The following is a 12781-nucleotide window of genomic DNA, read 5'->3' as shown; positions in this document are numbered from 1 at the left end:
AGGGGTGTTCATTATTTTTATTAAACTATCCCAAAAGACAATAATACTGTCAATATGATGAAGCTTAAAATAGCCCTAATGTCACTTTACGGTTAGTGCCACACTTGAGCCAATTCCTCTATACAACACAGAACTTAAAGGGAAATTATGGCATTTTTCAAGCTGGGTGTAATTCCCATATTTCTGTCATTTTTGATTCATGATGATGATTAAAAAAAAATTTACTCAAGACTGCCATTGTAGAGATTTAGAAAAAGAAGGCTGTGGTAAGAGAAACATTGATCAGGGCAAGTAGTGCGAGCCTCTTCAATTTATTTGAAATATTTGTCTTTGAAAACACTTTGAGTGTGACTGAAAGTAAACGCAGAAAGTAATCTTCTGGAAATTTCTCTATAAGGTCTTCCTTTAAGCTTCAGACATGAAGACTGGACAGTGTGTACCATGTCGTTTTAAAACTTGAAGACATGAGCCGTTGTCTTGCATTCTCTGTGAAAGCAAGTGTGACGACCCATCCTGCACCTACTGTGACCTAATTGTGTTCTCTTCTCTCCCCTTTCAGGAACTAGCCAGCAGTGTGAAGGTCATCAGTGGGAGGAGGTTCACCTGGGTTTCTGGTTTGGGTAGCCTACATAACTGGCCAACTCATTCTGCTTCCCTCTCTCAGCTCCGTCATGTTTCCAGACTTTACCAACTCGCCATGGTTGTAAAATACTGACTTGCAGTATTATAAAGTGCTATGCATTTCATCATCTCACTGCTACCTGAAGCAACATGCCCACACTAATACAGTTCATTTTTGGTCTAAACTGGGTTCACACACAATTTCCATCTGGTAATAGCTCAGAATAAAAAGCACTGAGTCTACATATTCTTGAATAATTCAATACAAATATACTACTACTGATGCAGAGAAAATCTCATTTAAAACATAACTCTATTTGCTGTAGAAAGGTGAGTGTCACTCAGTAGTCAATTTGATCCTGCGGGATCAGATTTACCAAAAAATATGAAATAATTCGTGTTACAACCCTAATTCCTAATTATTCCAGTCACCAAGTACTTCACAATGAAAAGCTTAAGTGACTTTTAAATACAAAATGTAACTGTTTATCTGATTTACTAATACTATAGGTGCTTTCTGGTGAGTTGGGTGATTTAGTCCTCTTTAGTCCTAGATGTGTACAAAATACATGAATATGAACTTTTCATTAGGCTACAGAATAACAGCCAAGTAAAAACATCAAAAATGTAACATGGGCAGGGTTTGAAGTAAAGCTACATTGTTTAGTCAGTTAATCTTTAAGCTGATAAAAAGAAAATTAATCAGCAATTATATTTTGATAACCAATAATGAACAATGTGTTGGTTCCAGCTTCTCGAAAATGCAGATTTGCTGCTTTTCTCTATTTTATATCATTGTGAATTGAATATCTTGGGGTTTCAGACTTTTGGTCGGACAAAACATGTCACCTTGGGCTTCATCAAATGACATTGAAATGTCTTAATTTTATTTAAATGATGTCCCATTGCTGTCTGTGTAGCAACATGAACCACTTTGTAACTGGTGAAATTGTTTTCTTTCTCCCACTAAGTACTAGTGGATTTAGTGTTATAGTGGCCTACATGAAACACATCAGCGATTTACAGCAATATCCCTAACTTAGTCCTTAGCCTAAGAATGGACGTCCCATATAAATAAAGTATTATTACTATTATCTTAATACATGAAACATTTGTTCACACCCTCTCTGAACACACTTTTTTTGTTTTTCAGGAGGTTCATAGGGATAAACTGTGAAAGAGGCACCCCGGCAGGACGGGAGAAAGTCCTGTCACAGAAAAAGATGACATCAGCCAACCCTTGTGTGTTGAGTCTACTAAAGAAATTAAAGGACTTTTAAGTGGGACTTCATATGAGTCAATGAACCCTCTCACACAATCAGTCTCTTAGCCACACTTTTCAGTCACACTTGCTACTCACTTGGTCACTCACTCACTCACTGATATTCACTGACCCACTCACTCAGTCATACACTCATAGTGACTGTCATTCACTCAGTCGCTTTGTCAGTCATTCACTCGCTCACTCACTACAAACCCATATAATTACAAACTTAACTTGGACAGTTACAAATTGCATTAGAGGAGCGTGTTAATATTTTTTATGTCTTTATTTGTGTACAATGTTCAGACTGAATACACTACTTGTTTCAGTATTTACTTTTTAAATGACTGAAATTTAAGTTTAATTACCTGAATGAGCTCCATTCTTTGTTTGTTCTATTACTAATCTAATTTATGGACAAATGTTTAGCATCTTCATTTAAAATGTTAATAAAGTGATTTGAAAGAAACACCTTGACGTTGTGTCATTTGTCGTAACATTTTAAATCACAATTTAAATGGCTGTTTACTCACTGTTGTAAATACTGTCAATGAGTAATTATATCAAATCACAAAGTTTCACAAAATATTTTAAAAAGTAACAAAACTCACTGTAGTCAGTTATATAATAGTGTGTCGAGTAGTGTGTTGTACATATTGCAGTTTACAGTAAAAGGTGCTTGTTCTATTATTATGGCTCACACTGACTCCCCTTTCTCTCCTTATAATTTCATGTTAACATTTTTAAAGCTCAGAAAATTCTGACCCATCACCTCTTCTCTTTTTAATGCCTGATAGTTATCCCATGACTAAATCCTGGTTTATTCATAAGGCAAGTGCTTCTAGCCTCCGACGGCCTTTATCCTCCTTCACAGAATTTCTATCTCTCCCCTCTTTTCCATCTTAATTCCCAACAATTGTTGGTGAATGAATCACTCCTATCGCTAATTATGTTTACTGTGTAATTGTCTGGTATGTTGTTTCATTATGTTCTCCTCATCTCCTCTCAGAATTGAATCATCTTCAGGATGGTAAGAATGCTCTCATTTATTTTTGGGTATCCTGTCCTATCTTAATGGCCTACACTTATGAAGATGCCTCACATCAACTAAGTCTAATCTCCAAAATCTCTGTGTTGTTTATCACAATAAACATTGTTATTCACTTTTAGTTGATCTCTCCTTATTGAAATGAGGCTTTTGCACAAGTTCAATAAGGAAGATCTCTATCATCAAACTCTGCCTAAATATCATGGGTGGACATTGCAGTTTCCATCTGTTCTATTTCTCCATCACTTCCGCTTTCCCGCGCTGTCAAAATCCCTTCATTCTCAATTCTAACATCACCGCACCTGACCAATGATCTTTCTAGCTGCATTCCTCTAGCCAATCAGACTTAGTGCTGCTCTTTAAATATCATGAAATTCTGCTCTCTGTCTTTCAAACCTACTGTTGTATGTTGTCCATGTTGTCCATGTTGTCCATCTCAGAACGGCAGTTTCCTCAGTCAGTAGAGCCTGAGAGCAGAGTCGCGCCAGCACGCTCCACTGGGCCCTTTGAAATGATGCAAGGTTAGTGTGAAAGACAGCCTGAGGGACTGTGTATGCATTTGTGTGTGTCCTATTCCTTTTGTTTCTTTGTTTTTATGTTTTTGTTTTCTTCCTTTTTTCTATATTTCCTCAACAACAACAACAGCAATTCAAGGCACTGGCTTGCTGGTCCGTGAAAATCGCACGATTTTCATGTCCCCAGGTCAATTTTTTTTGCTATATGAAAAGATCATAATATGACATAGGTCCTGAAAAATACAGTGAATATCAACGGGGGACGACAGGAGTTGTCACTTGTAAACTACTTGTAAACTATGCTGGATGAGGGGTCTATTTGTATATTCTTACATTGGTTTAGTCTCAGCACATGTAGTGACACATTGGGCTCTACGGTACCCTGTCATTTGGGGATGGGGAACTTATCACTTGGTATGTTCAGGGAACTGGCCATGTAATGAGGATACATCAGATTAAATAAGTAATCCAATGACACCCACAGTAATCTGATCACACTCACAGTAATCAGATCACACAAGTAATCAGAATACGCCCATGGTAATTTGATTACACCTACACTGATCAGTTACATAAGTACCCCCACAGTAATCCAAGTACACCAACAGTATTCAGATAACATAGCAGAGGTTACTCAGCAGCTGCTGACTAGTAAACTCATCTCGTCCATCTTTCTTCAGTCAAACATTTTTATAATCTTAAAATTAATACAAAATATTTTCTAACACCGATGGCTCATGTTTTATCTCCTCTCAGCTGTTAATGTTCACTTCTTATTAATAATATCAATAATAAGATGTTTTATCTCCTCTCAGCAGGTACAGTGTTCATTTATTGTTAATAATGATAATAATCAGGGGTGTCTTCAGGCTTCAGAATGAACCTGAAAACAAAAATAAACATTACTTTTGTATGATTTTCTTTTTTTAACTTTAAAAACTCCAGAAAAGTGTTTGAATGTTCTGGTCAAAGGTCAAACTGTCACTTTAAACCACTGTGGAGACATCAATGCTGCTCGCTGTGAAACTCTATAGTAAACTATAGTAATTTCATTGGCTGTGCTGGTGAGTGAAATCTCTACATAGCATGACACGAGTCCTGCAGCAGTGTTGATACACTGAACTCTAAAAAGGTGAAATATTTCTATGGAGTCTGGTGAGGGTTCGTAAAGGATTAGTGAGGCTGCAGCTGAATAAAAGCAGAATCAAAAGAGGATTTTCTCTGTAAATCAGTGAAAACATACTTACAGTCTGCAGGCTTATGGACGACTGGATAGACAGATAGATGTTTTATTAACTGTGGGTGTAATCTGATTACTTATGACACCTTTTGTACTTTTGGAGCAATTTAAGTTCAAAGTGAGAGCTTTTGGAGCAGTTTTCAGATCTCATCAGTGTGTGACATCATCAGACACAGGGGAGAGCAAAGATATTTTTAGACCAGAAAAAAAAAAAAAAAACTGTAAACACATCTCACTCCCACAGTTTTAACTCTCTAAGCACATTTCATACTTCAAAATGTTACCACAAGCCTCTTGTGGTAACCTCTTTAGACTCTCTCTCAAAATGTAAATATATTTCTCATAAGGGTTATAGTGTTTGAGATCTAAACATTAATTGGTAGGGCCCACGCTGTCTGGATCTGATTGACTGTAATACAAACTGCAGGTGGTCTCTCTAGTGTCTTAAACTTACAGATTCTCTCTTCCTTCAAACACTGTGTACATACATTATACATTTTCATCCACTAATGAACTGCCACTAATGATGTACAAATCTCTGGGCTACGAGCTTTAGTTTTAGGCAAATCAATTTCTCCTCAACAAAATGGGAACTTTTTCTTCACACATCAGGGTTAGTCTGCTGGCTGAGTGGTTTAAGTACTTTTCTCACTGTTCTCATGGTCTGCTTCCACAACCGTATAATCTTCAAGATTACAAGGTTGTGGGTTCAATCCCCGGTCTTGGCAACACTGCTCCCTTTAAGGAAATAAAGTCACAGACACACACAGCTGGTTCCAATCAGCTGATTGAGTTCCTCTCTCTTCCTTTTAACTGTTAGTACATTCAAACACATACACACACCAAAACAATACACAGAAAGACACACTACATACTGGCATGCACAAACACACACACACAAACCCCACTCCTTGTCATCTTGTCTCCTCTTTTCAAATTAAATTGTTTAGAAACAGTATTAGCTTATTTGAATATGCTTCCCAGCATGCATTGCAGTGGTGTGAAAATCGTCCCGGAAACCTTTTGTCGGGACAATTTACATGATGGAGGCTATTGTGTGTCTTTTTAAAGATGTGTGTCAGAGGAGTCAGGTGGTTTTCTCTCTGATCAACATAAAAACAATTCAACCCATGATGAAGATAGATGCGCACGTTACTCACTGTGTACTGATGCACATGTCACATCTTTATAATTTCACCCATAAGCAGCGCTGCAATATTAAAAGAAAGTTGTTGCAGCTCTAATCGGCTAGCAGCAATCAGGATATGCACATTCAAGTTTGACTTGTCATTTCTTTCAGCATCTAACCTTCCACTCACCCATGCACCCACTTTCATCACTGATTTTACTGATTTCATTACACTTTATTCTTATTTGTTTTTGTAAATAGTTTAATTTCATTAATAGTTTGTTGACCTACAGTTTTTGTGTGCTCTCCATCCTTCTTTGTCTGAACTGAGAGCCAGTTCAAGCTAAATTAAAAGTCAGCCACCGTATCAGACTAACATAAACAAACCAGCATGCATTCATGAGTACAGCAAGTAAGTCATCCGGCAAGTTGACAATGTGGATCAGCTGTGCTACACGGCTTTCTGTGTTTACTTTCATTGAGACTTAAAGATAGTTGTTTAAGATGTTTCCCGTTGGTTGAAATTGAAGTAGCAGAGGCTGAGATATTTTGACTTGTAGCCTCTTGTATGATTTAACCTTCAAAAATGCTGGATCTTAAAATTACCATAAAAGCATCATCCATTAGTTTTCCTGCCTTTAAGTTATTTCTATTATCCCCTCATCTTTCAAGCTCCAAAACCCATTTTGTAAAGCTAGTTTTCTGTCAAGCTCAACCCCAGACAACCTGATGATGTCATCTAGGGACATCATCCCTACAGAACTACAGAAGATATTATCCAGGTCTCTATGATGAATCAACTGACCTTTTTTGCATAATTGGTGGAGTGCCCCTTTATGACGCTGAGCTTCACTGAAACAGTAAGTCAAGAGTATGCGTGGGCTAAACCATCTATACAAACACATGGTGTCTGCACAAACCAAGAAGCAGAGACAAGGAGGAGATCTGCTGGATGCCTACAGAAAAGCTTAAAAACAGCCGTACCCCAGTAGACACCCACGTCAGCCGCTATTTTCCTGTCAAACAGCCGAGTTTCATTTCAAAGACGAGAATTTGGGAGCAAGTTCTGAACGTGTCTTTGCCAATGTAATCTCTCCACATACTCAGCTAATTGATTCTGCTGGCATTCAGATGCATGCAGACTGCTGAGTGCCAGTGCTGTTTTGTAGAACAGTGAAAAGATATGTCCCTGAAAGACTTCAAGAAAGTCCATCAGTCTGTGTGAGAAGATGAGGGCCCTTCCCAAAGCCTGGGAACTGGATCATCAAAGGGTGAATAACAAAGAACAAAGAACTACAGCTGGTCCATCAGGGCTTCACCAGAACTGACTTGGAGTAAAAGCAGTACACACTCACTTATACAAACAAACACTCATACAGATTCATAGCTGCACCAACTGTCTTTCTCTTTATCAAACACACATCCAAACACATGGTGAAACACACACATTTGCACACACTCACTCTCAGAGACAGAGCTTAATTTAGAAGTGTGCTACTGTGTGCCTGTAAGGACATTTTGTCCTGTAAAAAATTGAGCAGCCAAAGCTTGTATCTTTAATTCAGAGGTTGGTCAGTGCAGTGAATAATGAATAGACCGGGACCTGCAGAGATCAAGGGGTATGACTTGCTGAGCATCAGTCCATGGGGCGTCAGGTGGCAGAGACACAGCAGCTAAAACATGAGCAACTCTCGTGGAGAGAAATGTTTGTACAGCGTTATGTGGTACATACAGTGCAGATAAACCTGAGGGAACAGGAGCTCAGGGGAATGGAAAATGTTTCTGTTTTTATTCATTCTTTTCTCTGTGGATATTCATTCTTTGCACTGTCTGTCAGGAGTTTCCACTGATAGTTTGGTTAAAGCATCTTTTCTGTATGATAAGCGGTTGTGGAGGGGAAGAGTGATTGTTACTCAGCGAGTGTTACAAGCATATACATCGCATCCTATAACTAACAGATGATGCCATTAAACTTTTAGCGTTTACTATTAGTGTCATGCCATCACATATGGCCTGTCCTTGTCATGCCAAGACAAGTTTATTATTTGCTGTGACAGTGCAACACAAATGCATGCACATACATTCAGTACAAACAACACACACACACACACACACACAACTTAAGCTGTTCTACATTTTGGAAAACAGCTGTAACACAGAACAACAGTATGTTTGTGCTGCAAACAGCCAGATTGTGGCTGATAACATTAAGAAAAATGAGCTTCTGCTAGAGCTTTCTTCAAAGAGAGCCCACAAGAGAGAGCGAGAGAGAGCACTTCCTCAAGAGACACAGAGAAGCTATTGATACTGGAGTGTGGCATCAGCCTTGCCAAAGCTGGTGTCATGGTGAATGGCTGTCCCTGAGTTGGCAGTGAGAAATATTGCTGCCAAATAGAACAGAAAAATAGAAAGAAAAGAGCATGAGGAGAGAGTGGACTAACCTTGGGTGCATCTAAATGCTCAGAAGAAGAAAACAAAGAAGATTCAAAGAAGTTGGATTTCAATAGAACATAAGAGTTCTCTTCTGCTCGTACTTAATCTGATCTGAAAGGGAGGGCTCTTTCAGGTGGAAGTGAAAGCAATCTAATGAATTCCCACAGGAAGCTATTTACTCCAGTGAGATGAGTGCAGATGATAGAGAGGAATCCACTTTATAGTGTTAAGTTGTGGCCCTGAGCTGTTTTCTTAATCAGAGACCTGGGGGAGTTTTCGTAATTTGGTGCATATATTGCAGAGGCCTCCTTTAAAAAAAAAAAAAAAAAAAAAGCAGTGTCCTCTCTTTTTTATTCAGCATGTGGAGCAAAAGATGACAGAACCTATCTGAGAGATATATTCCCTTTGCCTCTCCCTGATCATCACCTTGTGTCTCCTGCTCTGCACCCTGTATGTGTGTACCTGTGTGTGTGTGTGTGTGTGCGTGTGTGTGTGTGTGTGTACTGCATGCTCCTGTGTGGATGTTTGCACATATGTGCAAGGAGGGAGGGATGAGACAGGAGGGCGATTCTTATTCCGCTCACTCTCTGACAGTGACCTCAGTCTTATGCAAATAACCACAGTGTAACAGACAGCTTCTCAAGCAAACACAAACACGCACACACAGATAAATCTATCTATATATATATCTATCTTCTTCTTATCTTTTCTTAACATTATCTCCTGCTTCCTCCCCTGTAAAGCAAAGTCTTGCTAAACTGAACAAGGAAGAATGTCATCCTCAGCCTCTGGCTGAATGTCATTGATTCCTTTGATGCTGTAGCGCAAAACCAAACTCTCTGGGTGTGAGTTTATGTGTGAGAAAAAAGGAATGACAGAGAGGAAGACAAGGATGGGAAAGCTGACCTTATCTTCTTAATGAATATCTATACAGACAGGGACCAATTACGGGGAAAAAACTGAATAAACAGGCCTTCACGGACATCTTGACTTGTCATTGTAGGAAAATCACTGTGGCTCTGTTATATTCAAGTGTCCCATGTAAGCAATGACAGTATGACAGCAAGCCAAAGTGCTCGTGTCACAATCTGCTCCTCAGTCCCTCTCTGCAGCCACACACTCCCATCCCCAGCTCTCCGCATCACTTCTCCTTGGCCGTGTTCGCTGTTCCTACGCCCCAGACCTGCCATTCTCCACCAGTTCACCAGATGCCCTCAGATCTCTCCCCAGACCTTGCTATCACTGCAATCACCTCATTCCCCTCACCTGTGCTTCCTCACCCATCTCCCCTTCTCTCTATCTCTCTCTCTGAGTTTAAGAGACTCTTGGTTCAGAAACCTCACTCCTGTGCTGACAATCACGTTTTCCCTCACACACTCCCTTTAAGTGTCTGATTCCCACACGCAAACTATCAAGAGACTGTTTTGCCTCTCTCTCTGGTGTGTTAATGGATGTGTTTGCTTTTTAGTAGAGCGAGTTTATTCAGGCTACTTTCAGTCTTTTTCTGGCATACTGGAACACACCCATTGTGTTTTCTGGGTTTTTGGTTTTCTGTTTTGCTGTGTTTCCCTCCTGTGTTCATGTGCTCCTCCTCATCTTGCTTTTCCCTTCACACCTGGCCTGTATCAGCCTTGTTAGTCCTTCCCTGCTCCCAGTGTTTTCCCTAGCCAATCAGCCCCTTGCCTGTTCTCTTTCTAGTCACCTGCACCACATTCCCTCATTAGTTCAGTTTGTATTTTAGTCCTGGTTTTCCCTTCAGTCCTTATTGGATTCTTTGTTCAGTTCTGTTCAGTTCAGTTCTACTCTACTCTGCCTGCTCTCAGACCTCAATAAAGATTTGTTCTTCAAGTTCCTGTTGCCTGCAGTCTCATGTCAGTTAATCAGTCTCAGAGTTTTGGTCACCTGCTTCGCTCTGTGCACCAGCACAATACTTGGACCCTGAAACCGAAGCAGCTAAATGTAATTCAGCCATCATTAATGTTATTTACACCTGTGCGTTTCCCACTGTGACATGTCAAAATGTCTTCCATGAAAATACATACAGATGCCTCCATACAGGTTATTGCATAGTAAAGTAAAGGCATTGACATCCTATGCTCTGTGACATGTAAAAAATGTTTTGCAGGCCATGCTGACCTCAGTTTCTGACTGAGAAGATCTAAGCGAGAGCACGAGTGCACATTTGAGAGTTCAGTGGTGCAAAAATCAGTCTCCACAAAAACCATCTTTCACAATATTCTGGATTAGTGGATGTGTGAACGTGTGCCAAGAGACTCATAGGGGGCATTTTCCTGGCATGGTTTGGGTCCACTTGTCTCCACAGAGGTCACAGCAAATCAATACAAATTTGTTGTGAGTAATCATCTCTATCTAGTAATAAAACCTTTCCATCCAAATGAGAGTGGTCTCTTCCAGGTTAACAATACCCCCATCTACAGGGAATGATGGGTCACCAAATGGTTTGATGAAAGTTATGTAAATCATATACTTTTGGATATGAGCTTTGCAGTCACCAAATCTCAACGCAATTGAACTATGGGAGATTTTGGACTTACTTGTCAGACATTGCTCTCTATCACTAAATAGTAATAACTTCTTCTCACACCGACCAATGACAAACTCATATAAAGGCTGAGGGATAGTTCAGTACTTTTGGTAACACACATTTCTTGTGGTTTTTGCTCATTAACAGTAGCCATCGGCCCAATGTTAAAATAAAGACACACTGTGACGACCACGGCTAATGAAAATAGCAAACCCTGCAAGTCAAAGAGAAAAGAAGAAGAAGAAAAAAAAAAGGAAGAGGCAAGATTTGCAGCATCACTTATCATCCCTTCTGATCTCGAGTCTCATCTTTGAAAGTCAGTGCCCTTTACCCTGGTGGTCACTCTTGTCTTCCCCCAGAGATGGTCCTTTTTGAGCATGATTGCTTCACTATGAGTGATTTATCTTTCCACTTTTTTCACTTGGTAAAGTTTGAGTTTCTGCAGATTGGACTTTTCTTGCTCACTCATACTATACTTAACTGTTTTTTCTTAAAAATTGTTTGAAATTAACAAAGAACACATCAAAAGTAATAAATACACAGTAATGCATTTTTAAAAAGAGAGCAATCTTGGTAGCCAAAGGTACCCACAAATATACTGTACAAAAAATATAGCTTTTTATATTTATACTACTTCTGGATACCTAAAATGTATACTTATGTAAATGCCTCCAGAAAATATATCTGAATATTTATTTTCTGACTGAAACATAATTTTGTTGTAATCCGCTCTGCTGTTATTCACAGCCACTGATGTTTCTGGTGACTGATAGCAGAGCAGAACATTAAAGTAATCAACTCTCTCAGTCTCATTGTATTGTCTTCCTCACAATGTCTGTTATTATCTTCACATGGGAACAATTCTCTGAACAGAGAGCACTAAAAATGTGAACAAACTTCAGAAAATGCATTGCACATTGGCTGATTTAAGACAATACAAAGACAGATTCTCTGGCACGAAAAGGCAGACAAGAAAACAGTGCTACATTCACTTCATCTTTATATAAAAAAGAAGTCTTTGTGTCAGGTCTCTGGGGATGACTCTGATTGGAGAGAGGCCAGGTTTATTCAAGCTTCATACTTCTTATGATAGAATGCTCATTCTCTCTGTCAGTCCCTCCCTATTACTTTTAAACCCCTCTCATCTCTTCCTATCTCTTCAACTATATGTATCTTGGTTTTCCATCCATCAAAACCGTCAAAACTCAGGTAGTATGAGAGTTTCCTCTCGTCTCCTCTCGTCTCCTCTCCTCTCCTCTCGTCTCCTCTCGTCTCCTCTCGTCTCCTCTTCTCTCCTCTCCTCTCCTCTCCTCTCTTCTCCTCTCCTCTCCTCTCCTCTCCAGCCTCATTCAAACAACAGGTCAGGAGAACAGCCTCAGTCAATAATCTAATTTATCTGCTCAGCCATCAGGGAAACAAATCAACTCTACCTTGGATCATGTTAGCTGTCAGACATTTAATGTGAAAAATATGAAAACCCTCTAACTAAACCAGTGTGAGTGTCAGTCACTTGCTCCCCTCTCTTGTCCCACACTGAGTAAAACTGAATGCTTACAAGGGGAAACAGCAGCAGGGGATGCTGTGATATAAAGTGAAACATAAAGCACATACTGTTGAGCTAGAGAAATTGAGTTTACATTTGTTGTGTTTGCATCTGTATAAGTCTTTGCAATAGTCTTTTCCCACAGACTCAAGGTGACCTTACTGCTTAAGGAGAGGAGTGGGGGGACTCCTTCTCTTTACACGGCAATTAGCCTAATGAATCATATCCAATACAATTGACCCACAATGCACATGTGTCACATTTGTCAATGCATTAGTATTCAAAACACAAAATCATTTCCCTCCCTTTGTGCAGTGTCTCAGGTTCTGCAGTAGACTAATTAACGGACTTGTGTTTATTCAAAACTTTGTTGGTGCACTAAGCTCGGGATCAATAAAATTCCATTTGAGCATCTGTTGCCCAAAACAACTCTGGTCTGCCAT

This window comes from Thunnus maccoyii, chromosome 4 (genome assembly GCF_910596095.1).
Source record: "Thunnus maccoyii chromosome 4, fThuMac1.1, whole genome shotgun sequence".
Taxonomy (NCBI): domain Eukaryota; kingdom Metazoa; phylum Chordata; class Actinopteri; order Scombriformes; family Scombridae; genus Thunnus; species Thunnus maccoyii.
This window is presented reverse-complemented; position numbering follows the sequence as displayed.